We start from the raw sequence: 10,776 nt of genomic DNA, 5'->3' as shown, positions 1-10,776 counted from the left end.
AGCTATTACTATCTGTCACGTAACATTTACAAGCGCCAAAACGGTATTTATTGTTTGAATTTCGTTATAAAATTGAGAGAATCTGAGAGCTGAGATTTTTGTATATCATAAGTAACCTGCTCTGTCTAGTAGTCTGTCGGTCTCCGTGTCCTCTTTGCTTCGCGATTTTTCTGTGCGTGAGAAAATGGATGTGTGGCGTGAGAGTATGAAAATTGCGTATCTCACGGTGAATGTGTGAGAGTTGGCAGCACTGTAAAAACAGTAGCAGAAAGAGAGGAAAACAGTCGAAAAAGGCAGACCTCAACTAAAACAGCTGGAACTAAAACTTCTGTTTCGGTGGTGACTGGCAGCTCTTTGTTTGGTGTCTTGACTTCCCACTCTTGATTGATAAAGTAAAAGTCCAAGTCTGCGACGACCGTTGTTTATCTGGCGCTGCACTTCTTTGAAGCAAACTTCAGTAGAGTCTATAAAACGTATTGGTCGTAAAATGAACCAATCACAAGACATCTTACAGGGGGGGCACCTGGGATGGCCCAGAGCCATAGAGAGAGAGAGTTGCGACAACGGAAGTTCAAAATGCACAGTTGTCACGTGATTCGTGTAGATCTCAGATAGTTCCAGGAAGTGCTACGGCGCCAATTCAAATCGATGGAGTTAGAGAGCAGAACTGTGATTTTTGGTAGTTTGTAGTAAATGAATTGATTTACAATATTTATATAATACACTGATATGTGAATGTAGTATGTGTTTGTAGTTACAGTAATTTTATTTTTAAAAGATAAAAATCTGCTAGTATTTAATGTTTATAGTGGTCAACCAGCGTTGCCTGCCGTTTGTTAACATATTTCTGGCTACGTACGTTAACTGTTACCTTGGTTAAAGACCGTGTTGCAGTTGTTTTGAAGTATTTCATTTAGTTTCGCGTTTAAAGTCTGTGTAGAGAGAATGGTGTCGTCTTAACGGCCCCTAATTTAATAACAAATGATCGTTCCGACGGAAGCGAATCAATGAACAATAACTTTAGCTGGAAAATAACTTTATTAAAGAACCGCTATAAAGCCAAAACAATCTCTGTTACCATAAATTATACGTGTATCTCTGTAAAGCGGCTTTGAAACAATCTACATTGTTAAAAGCGCTAAGATAAATGAAGATGACTTGACTTGACTATTTTTTGTTCTTAAACTAGAATGTTATTTAAAGGTATCACGTAATGTTCACTATGGTTTCACAAGGACAGAGACTTGCAGGTAACAGGTGATTGTCTTAAAAAAAATCCATTGCAAACAAGTAAAATGTATAATTTAATTAAGTGAAATTTCATTCATCTTAATGTTTACAATGCTTATGCACCCCATGCACTTATTACTGTATAAATTAATACATAATATATTAATGTATAATATTACATTTTCAAACAAAACATGATTATACACACACATTATTTCATTAGTGCCCATGTGCATTATTTACTTTTAACATAATTTGATAAATTCATGACCTACATCCCTTTAATCTATAAAAACCTATTTATTTGGTTATTTTATTATAGTAATTAAAGTATACATGATAATGCATCGTCCAGAGGAGCCTTAATGATGAGTGAAAATGGTTGTAGATCTCTCAAATACTGGTAAAAACTGCTTTCAAGTATGGGTAGGTTGGTACACTTTCCATGTCAGGTGAATTTAAACATTTAGAAATGTTTACAGCTGAAACTTGTTTAAATTTCAAAAAGTCAAAGTTCACTACTCAAAAATATACATTACATCAGTTTTAATATATATAGATATACTTTTGCATTGATTTAGCACAATGGGATTTATAAATGTCTAATAAAATGCACGTCAAGCATGTTGTCTGTCATTTCCTCTATGTTGTTCTTGTGGTGTCTGACACAGAGAGGAGAAAATATGCTGAAACTGAAGGTGAGGGTACAGCGTCAGTGCAGGGAGTCTTCACGATCCACTGAATCCCTTTGAGCTTCTTGTGTTGAGAGAGATAAAGGAGACAAAAACAAATTATATACAGTAGTAGTATATATTACATGTTGTGGTATTTAGTATTATTCCCCATTAAGTCTAGTGTGATTTGCTTTTTAAAATGGCTTGCTACTTTTAAGCATTGTTTTTAATCTCACAAATAAACTTCCATTTCCCTTTCCCATCAATCCAAAAATCAGCTGAGCTGAAACATAATAGACAGCCTAATAGTCAACAGAAACACAATGTCTAAAAAACTCCACCCATACGTTTTTGTTACTCAAAAATGCAATCTAAAATAATGATTTTTTTTTTTTTTGTTATTGCACATTTAATGAGGAATGAAACGGATATTCTCATTTTATCACTTCCACATATCACACTCCCCAATGTTATATTTAACCCCTGTTTAGAAGGATTTCCCTCTTATTACACAACAAAGGATAAAACTGCATTAATATAACGGTTTTAACCATTAATAGGCTGTTCGTGGTTTGTTATGCGCTACTAACTTTATCCAATGACCTATCTTTTATCTGATAACGTTCCCTAAAACTACTAATTTAGAGAGCAATAATAATAAACTAGCATGCTTTAATACAAGTTAATTTGATTCAGATGTACTGATAATATACAATCGTATTCTTTAAACGTCTTACCTTTTATAAAAGTCCATCACAAACGGTCTGTTCTACCGCGCTGCTGCTACTTCCGGGAACTATTGAGGGGCTCCACGAGCCGCCATTGCTGTAAAAAAGCGTTCCATTGTTGTCAATGGAGTTGTCGCAACTCTCTCTCTATATGGCTCTGGGATGGCCAAGCCACCACGTAGACCCGCCCCTGTTCCAGTTATACCAGATGCCTGTCTTGTTTTCCCCTACAGGGTGTTTTTGTTGTAGTTTTGTTTTATTTTTGATTACTTCCTTATCTGCACTTGAATCCTCGCTTCACTTTTTGACCTGCCATGACACAAAACAAAGGAATAGAAAAATAAATGCACATTATTTTAACAGTTGTTCTGTAATAAGCATGTGTGAATATTATGTGTTTTTTCTCTAATGAGGAAGCAACTGTTTTTCAGTCACTTTACCCGAAGGCTAAACCAAACCCCCAGTGGATTAGAACAAAGGTAATGCAGTTGAAAATACCCATTGTGGTTTGTAAGGAGAGAACGGGAAATTCCAGTTATAATTAGGCTACTGAGGAAGGGACAGCAATCTCCAATAAGGATAAGGCAGAGATAAGTCTGTACGCCTTCCTTTCTGTGAATTTTTACAAATGCTTTTGCCATTATCTCTGCCTTATCCTTATTGGAGATTGCTGTTCCTTCCTCAGTAATTATAACTGGAATTTCCCGTTCCCTCCTTACTCCTCCCATCCTTTTTATCATTCCCCAAACCTCTCCCACAGGTGTTGATCTTCCTATTTCACTGCAAAGTTTCTTCCAACTTGCCCTTTTAGCTTGACGTACTGTTCTTCTCACATTAGCCTGTGCCTTCTTATACTGAATCAAATGCTGCATGTTATGGGTGTTTTTTTACTAGTTTAAATGCTCTATTCCTGTTTTTAACAGTCTGACGACACTCTTCTGTCCACCATGGTACCAGTTTTTTATTCTTCCTTTGTTTACTCTTGGGAATCCTCAAGAGTAAAGGATGATAATATACTTTTGTGCTTGATTTGTATTGTATTGTTACTGACTAGATACATTAATTAAAAAAGTTATTAAAGTGTTTGAATACATTTTCAGAATTTTAATTTTCAGATTAAAGTTTTTTTGAAGTGCAAGTGACATGAACATGAGCAAAATTGTCACATTTTAAACATAGCCAATGTCTATTACTCAAGTCTCGCATTGCACCTTGCATTCTTTTCTTTAGTTGGAGTGAAGGAAGATGAGAATGGGCAATTAAAGAAATGAGAAGCACCCTCCTGATATTGGTGACATTGATTATACATTGAGTTGTAGTCGACAGCATCATTTGACCTGGGATTTGAGGCTATCCTGTATCTTATATCCTGCTCCCTGATCACTCTCAGGCAGGGGCGTCAGACATGGGGTAATAGTGGAACTGAGTAACAGGGGCCCTTGGCAAAGGGGGGGCCAACAAAGATATATTGATATATATTGGTGTTGTGAGGGGCCCACCCCTTGGTTCTGTGACCGGGGCCCAACATTTGGTGCTACGCCCCTGCTCTCAGGTAATTATTTGTATTCCTGAATCAGTATAAAAGGTGAGGGATGTAAACAATATTTATTTAGCCCAGGGCTGCAAAACTGGAGGGCCATACCTGATCCAGCTAATCAAGTTATTCAGGCTTATTTGAAAACTACAGGTATGTGTGTTGGGGCAGGGTTGGAAGTTTTGCACCCCTGGTTTTACCCAATGGTTTTCAATCCCGGTCCTAGGGACCTATCGCTCTTCACGTTTTATATGTCTCTCTTATCTGACACACTGGGCCTCATTTATCAATCTAACATAGAAACAAGTGCAGATCCGAGTGCAGAAATCATCTTACGACAGGGTTCACGTGTTCTCATGAAACATTAGAATGACACCAATCCTATCAATCGAATGATCATATGTTGATAAATCTGGCGGCTTAAAACAATCCTTATTTAAATATCACGCCTTAAGAATTCACGGTTTAGAAGCCTTCCCCTAGGATTTACGACATGGAGAAACGTAACCGGTCAAGAAGAGGAAGTAATCTCATGAAAGAGAAATTGATCTTACTCCAAAAACACCCATTAACCTCGTAATTGCAAACAATTACATTTTATATGTATATTGTCATGATTCTGCCTTCTTGTCTCTGATTTTCCCTGGTCTTGAGGCAGGATCATGACAGGCCCATGTTTTGTGTGTAAGCACATGGCCATTTGTTTGGCTGTGTGCTTGCGTTGTCTCGTCATGTAACCCCGCCCCCTTGTTATCTCATCTTGTTATCATTATTGTATCATCGCCGTCACCTGTTTCCCTCATTAGTTTCTCCCTATTTAATCCCCTTGTGTTTGCTGTCCTGTGCCGGTTCATTGCCAATCTTTATGTGAAGATTCATTTGTGAGTAACCTGTTGAGAAGTCTTGTGAAGTGTTTTGATCCTGTCTTAGCTGTTAGTTTATTGTTCAGTTTTCTGTCAGTCTTAGTCTAGTCTTGTTTGTCAATCCTGTCTTGTTTTGCCCCCTCGTGGGTTTTGTTTTCCCTGTTTTTTCTGTAATAAACCCTAGAGATGTCTGCAAATGGTCTGCGATTGGGTTCTCTCCTTCTAAACCATAACATATATTAAATACCGGCGAATAAAACGAAACATTTACAAACATTTTAGCCCAGAATATTTCCCCCTCACTCCATAATAAATCCTTTAAATTTAAAGGTGCTGTATGTAATTTTGATTACTAAAGCATAGAAATACCATAATATGTTTGCAGATATTAGGAAACATGCTGAGTTCACATACTCGTTTCTCTGAATAACAATCATGCTACAGCCAGTTATTTTACTTTGAAATGTGTGTTCAGTGTCAGAATGTCTGTTTTTGTTTTGGTCTGTGTGATACCGCACGTTGCCAATTTACCCAATAGTATTTAACCACTACAGGTTGCCAGTTGGTGGAAAACACAGCAAATTGCACCCAGCGGGCACCTTGACGTCAATTTGACATCAACAAATAGTCAAGATTTTGACCACAATGTATGACATGCATGAATATGCATATTTTCATTATATTTTGTAATTATTTCCTTGTGGTTGTAAAGAGGCCCAACAAAGGTATCAATCTGACATGTTTTTTCTGGTCCCTACATCTCAGGTCAATATCATTGACATTAAATCGATGTTGATTTGATGTCAGGAAATAAGACGTCAAACTGATGTGAAATTTATGTCAAAACAATGTCTGAAATGTCTGAAAAAGTATATTTATTACTTTTTCAACATCTAAAAGACCTAGCCTAAATGATCTTGAAAGTTGTAGGCCTAGGTCTATGTATTTTGCATGTGTGTTTTTATTTATTTAAATCCTAGCATGTTTACATTTAGTTCACGTTAAATGACAGCAGACACTATAATTGCATATACTATAAAAGGTAAATTTAATCTGATATTGAAGCAGATTTTTTAAATAATCATCATGGACTACAAATTGACTACAAAAAGACGTCACTTCCTGGCCATATCGTATGGAAAAGTAGCAGATCTGCATAACCGCTCTCACACTCACACTACTGTCTTCTCAACTGCCAGAGATCTTCAATTTAGAACCTCAAAATCCTTCACTTCCAAATCCTGGTAAGTAACCAGCTAGCATGCTGCAGCCATGGAAGCTAGCGAACAAACTGGGTCAGAAATTGCAGATTCTACCCGACCTAAAAAGCTTCAGCACCCATCTAAAAATCTCAATGAATGGGAGCACATTAAAACCCGAAATCAACTCATCATAAATCAGCTCATCAACTTACAGTGTATATATCTCCTCGCCTTCCACTGTCAATTGCGCATGTTCCTGTTGCGTGTCCTCAATCTGGCAACCTGCGTGAGTGTGAGTCAAGTCAAGTCATCTTCGTTTATATAGCACTTTTAACAATGTAGATTGTTCCAAAGCAGCTTTACATTGATAATAGGAAATTAAAGTAAAGTGTTTTGGCTATATAGCAGCTCTAGAATAAAGTTATTGTCCAGCTAAAGTTAGTTTGATTGATTCACTTCCGTCGCAACGATCATTAGTTATTAACTTAGGGGCCGCTAACACAACACCGTTTTAACAGTGTAGCGTTTATACGCCCGTATAAATATAATTAATTATTATTCATAACGGATTATGATCAATAATTAATAATTTAATTATTTTCAGAATTTACTGTAGCAGAATCAATAGTATGATCATTTTAGCAGTTCATCCAATGAACAGAAAGCATAAACAATTTTTAACTCTAGGAAATATAATATCTTCCTGGCCAAGAAAGAATAATCCCCAGCTAACAGTAAATTAAGAAATAAATCAAGGGTAACAGCATAGGTAACTTAGATCGAAGTTCAAGACAATAAATTCGTAAGCACATAACACAAGTAATACTTCTCTTTTCAAATACAAACAAAACTTTATTGATTATATGGTAACACACATGAAAGTACCTAACACAAACACACGCACACGCATATACACACACATTCATACAAGTTACAGAAAGAAAGAAATAAAGAAAGAAAGAGTTTGGAAAGAATGAGTTTAAGGGTAAGAGGAAGAAATCCCGAATTTCCATATGCACTCAAGATTCTATGCACTTATAAGACATAACCTGAACGAACCATCAGTAATTAATTTCACCCTTCGTTTCTTAGGTGGGTTACTAAATCTGTATCAAATACACCAGTTCAGTTTAAGAGTCTGGAGGCAGTACTTGCTTGTTTGCGTTCCCTTTTTCTCTTGGGATTCCCTTTCGTCGTAAAAGGGATTTCCCGAGTTCGTTCTTGGCTGGTCTCCTGTGCCTGGTCTGAGGCAGCCAATCACGTGGTGTATAGGCTACTGGCGGGTTGATGGAAGTCTTTGTTTGAAGCTGGCTTTGCAGAAGAAACGTGGACCGAAACTTTGCCGCAAAACTTAACTTAGAACCGAGACTCACAACGGAAAATAAAGGAAAACTTAGAAAAGAAAGAAAATTGAGACGAGAGTAGATGATGGCTTGAATAAAGCTGTTGAACCCGTTCTTCTGATCTTAATTTGGGTTCTTTGTATCTGCAGTCTACATGGTTACTTGTCTGTCTGGTTTTTTCTTCATCTTTGTTCTGCACCCCCAACCTCCTCGAGAACCTTTTGAAGAGAATTTTTCGAGAGAGTCTTTGTTGAGAGAGAGTTTCTTTTTTCGGGTCTAAGATTTTAAACTCAAAGTTTGTCCAACCTCCAGGATGAGTTCTGGCTAAATTTAGGAGGTGCCGTTCTTTTCAGTTCTGATCGTAAATCATGCTCATCTGTGCTCTCCTTACTAACAGAGAGAACAAATGCTACAGTTTAGACATCATTAGTATTATAAGAATACAAAACATTTTACACAGATTTCACTCAAGCCATCTCTTGAGTTAAGAGCATACAGTCATATTGATATGAAACACAACACTCTTTCATTCAAACATCTAACAGTTATAACCATTAAATGGCTTATATGTAGTCTAAGCAGGTATAGACATAAAATAATTATGTAGTTGAACGATGTTTGATTATAGGTCAGTCAAGAATTGTTCTGGGATGAGTTTTATGGATTTTGATATGTAAAGTGTGTTGGTGTGTAAAGTTTATATGTTTTAAGACATTCCAATCTGAGGTCATGGATAGTTCCCGCTGAAGTCTGTTTTGTTCATCTCTCGTGGGACCTTGGTCCTTAAGAAAGACGGGGTCTGTTAGTTGCAGGGGTCAGGTGACCTCTTGCTAGGGCCCTGAGCAGTACCATCTCTGAACCGATCCGTCTTGCAAAACTATCAAACGTTGACAACGTTCTTCCTTTAGTTAACCAACAAAAGTCTTTGGTTAGCAGACTCTCTGGAGCCTGTGGTGATTCATGGCTCTGGGTTTGGTGATTTGAGTCTGGAATGTGAAGACTCTTTGTGGGATTATGTATGAACAAAATCACCTAAAAGCTTCAATTGTGTTTGGTTCATTTTCGTAGTCGCTACAACAGAAAACTCTTAAGTTCTTTCTGTGCAAACTTCAAAAACGCGAACCAGTGAGAACGCCGATGGCGTGCACATGCGTAATACGAGTTCAATTTATAGGTATGTGCGTTTGAATATATGTGCGCAGGCGTGTAGTTCTTCCCTACAAATCAATCCTCAACATACTACTTGTCTGGCCTTAAAATTAATAATACAGAATTTAATCGCTTCCACATAGCCACGCGAACCGGAATTATCCCGACAACGCTTTATCTGTAGATAGGTAAAGGGAGGGGAGGGTGGCCTTCACAGGGAAGAGCCTAGTTGACATTTCAGGACTGCGCTGTCTTCGCGTCCAAGCGCAGGTCCTTCATCAGATCTGGATACAGCCTGGATCCGGCGGACTGCAGTAAACCTCGGGATAAACAGAGAGACTAATATTAGCGTAGACGCCATCCTTCTTATGATGTAACGAGTACATCAGGATTTATGGGAAGTGTTCCCGGTTCCGGCTGACCTTATCTATGCAGCCTAACATTGAATTATAAAAGTCTATAATGTGTTATGTGCATGCTAGGCCAAAGAGATGTGTTTTTAGTCTAGATTTGAACTGACAGAGTGTGTCTGCTTCTCGGACAATGTTAGGAAGATTGTTCCAAAGTTTTGGTGCTAAATAGGAAAAGGATCTACCCCCAGCAGTCGATTTTGATATTCTAGGTATTATCAACTGGCCGGAATTTTGAGATCGCAATAGACGTTAAGGACTATAATGCGTTAAGAGCTCGCTCAAATACTGGAGAGCTAAACCATTTAGTGCTTTGTAAGTGATCAGCAATATTTTAAAATGTATACGATGATTAATAGGGAGCCAATGCAGTGTTGACAGAACTGGGCTAATGTGGTCATACTTCCTGGTTCTGGTAAGAACTCTAGCTGCTGCATTTTGGCCCAGCTGTAATTTGTTTATTAAGCGTGCAGTGCAACCACCCATAATAGCATTACAATAATCTAGCCTTGATGTCATGAACGCATGAACTAATTGTTCTGCATTTTTCATTGAGGGCATATGATGTAATTTAGATATATTTTTAAGATAAAAAAATGCGGTTTTACAGATGCTAGACACGTGACTTTCAAATGAAAGATTGGTATCAAAGAACACACCCAGGTTCCTAACTGACGACGAAGACTTGACAGAGCAGCCATCCAGTGTTAGACAGTATTCTAGATTATTACGTGAGGAAGTTTTTTGTCCAATAATTAGAATCTCTTTTTTTTTCAGAATTAAGTAGTAGGAAGTTGCTAGTCATCCAGTTTTTTATATCAGCTATGCATTCCGTTAATTTTGTGGATTGGTAAGTTCCCTTATCGAGTCGGTCCCTCGACATTGCGTATGGGGAAATCCATTTTCCTCGAATGCTGAAGCCTGATTTGAATAACTCTTTTGCTTGCAAATAGCCAATGGACAAAAAGGGTTAGCCAAAAAACCTCAGAATCTTTCTTCTTCACCTGGAGCCTGGTTTCACCGTGGATTCACGCTAACAGAGTGGACAAAGTGGATTATCCCCTCTCGCGTTCTTTGCTTTAAATCGGTCCAGCGTTCTTCGTTTTTTGCTTTAAATCGAAGAAAATGTCTCTTTGCCGCACGTGTGGTGGTCCTATCGACTTCCCGATAACTGGACCAAAACTGGTCAGCCAGCACCTGAGTATGTCTCCAGCGGCGGCGACTCAGGAGCTCAGACTCAGCATACACAGCCTGTGGTAAAGAGGGGTCGAGCCGCCCCTTGAGGAGCAAGTTGGGGGTCACTGGGTTCAGCATCAGCCACGTCTGTTGACAGGTAACCCAGTGGTTTGGAGATTAAAATCCCCTCCACTTCAATAAGTACTGTCCGCAGGACCTCTTCGGGGACAGTCTGTGATTGGATGGTGGCATACAGTGCAGCTTTAACAGACCTCACTTCCCTTTCCCAGACTCCTCCAAAGTGTGGTGCGCTTGGGGGGTTAAACTGAAACCTAATCTGGTGTTTAGCTAGCCTGGATGCCAGCCGAACTTAGCCCCGCCCACAAAATTTTTAGGTCGGGAAGTTCGGTCTGGACTCACTCCGTTGAGGAGCTATTATTCCCGAACAAAAATTGTTCGGACCAATC

At 38.4% G+C, this 10,776-nt stretch overlaps 1 long non-coding RNA gene across 1 annotated transcript; it reads right to left on the bottom strand.

The window, feature by feature from the left end:
• Positions 1 to 1,291: 1,291 nt before the first annotated feature.
• LOC309498979 lies at positions 1,292 to 3,211 on the bottom strand. The gene is made up of 3 exons (XR_014206088.1): positions 3,131 to 3,211; positions 2,642 to 2,941; positions 1,292 to 1,986 (listed from the first exon to the last, which is right to left on the bottom strand). It is a non-coding gene; the product is annotated as an uncharacterized lncRNA (long non-coding RNA).
• Positions 3,212 to 10,776: the final 7,565 nt, after the last annotated feature.

This window comes from Leuciscus leuciscus (assembly GCF_965113295.1).
Source record: "Leuciscus leuciscus genome assembly, chromosome: 5".
NCBI lineage: Eukaryota > Metazoa > Chordata > Actinopteri > Cypriniformes > Leuciscidae > Leuciscus > Leuciscus leuciscus.
Note: the sequence above shows the minus strand (reverse complement) of the source record. Positions and strands in the feature narration are given on the sequence as shown.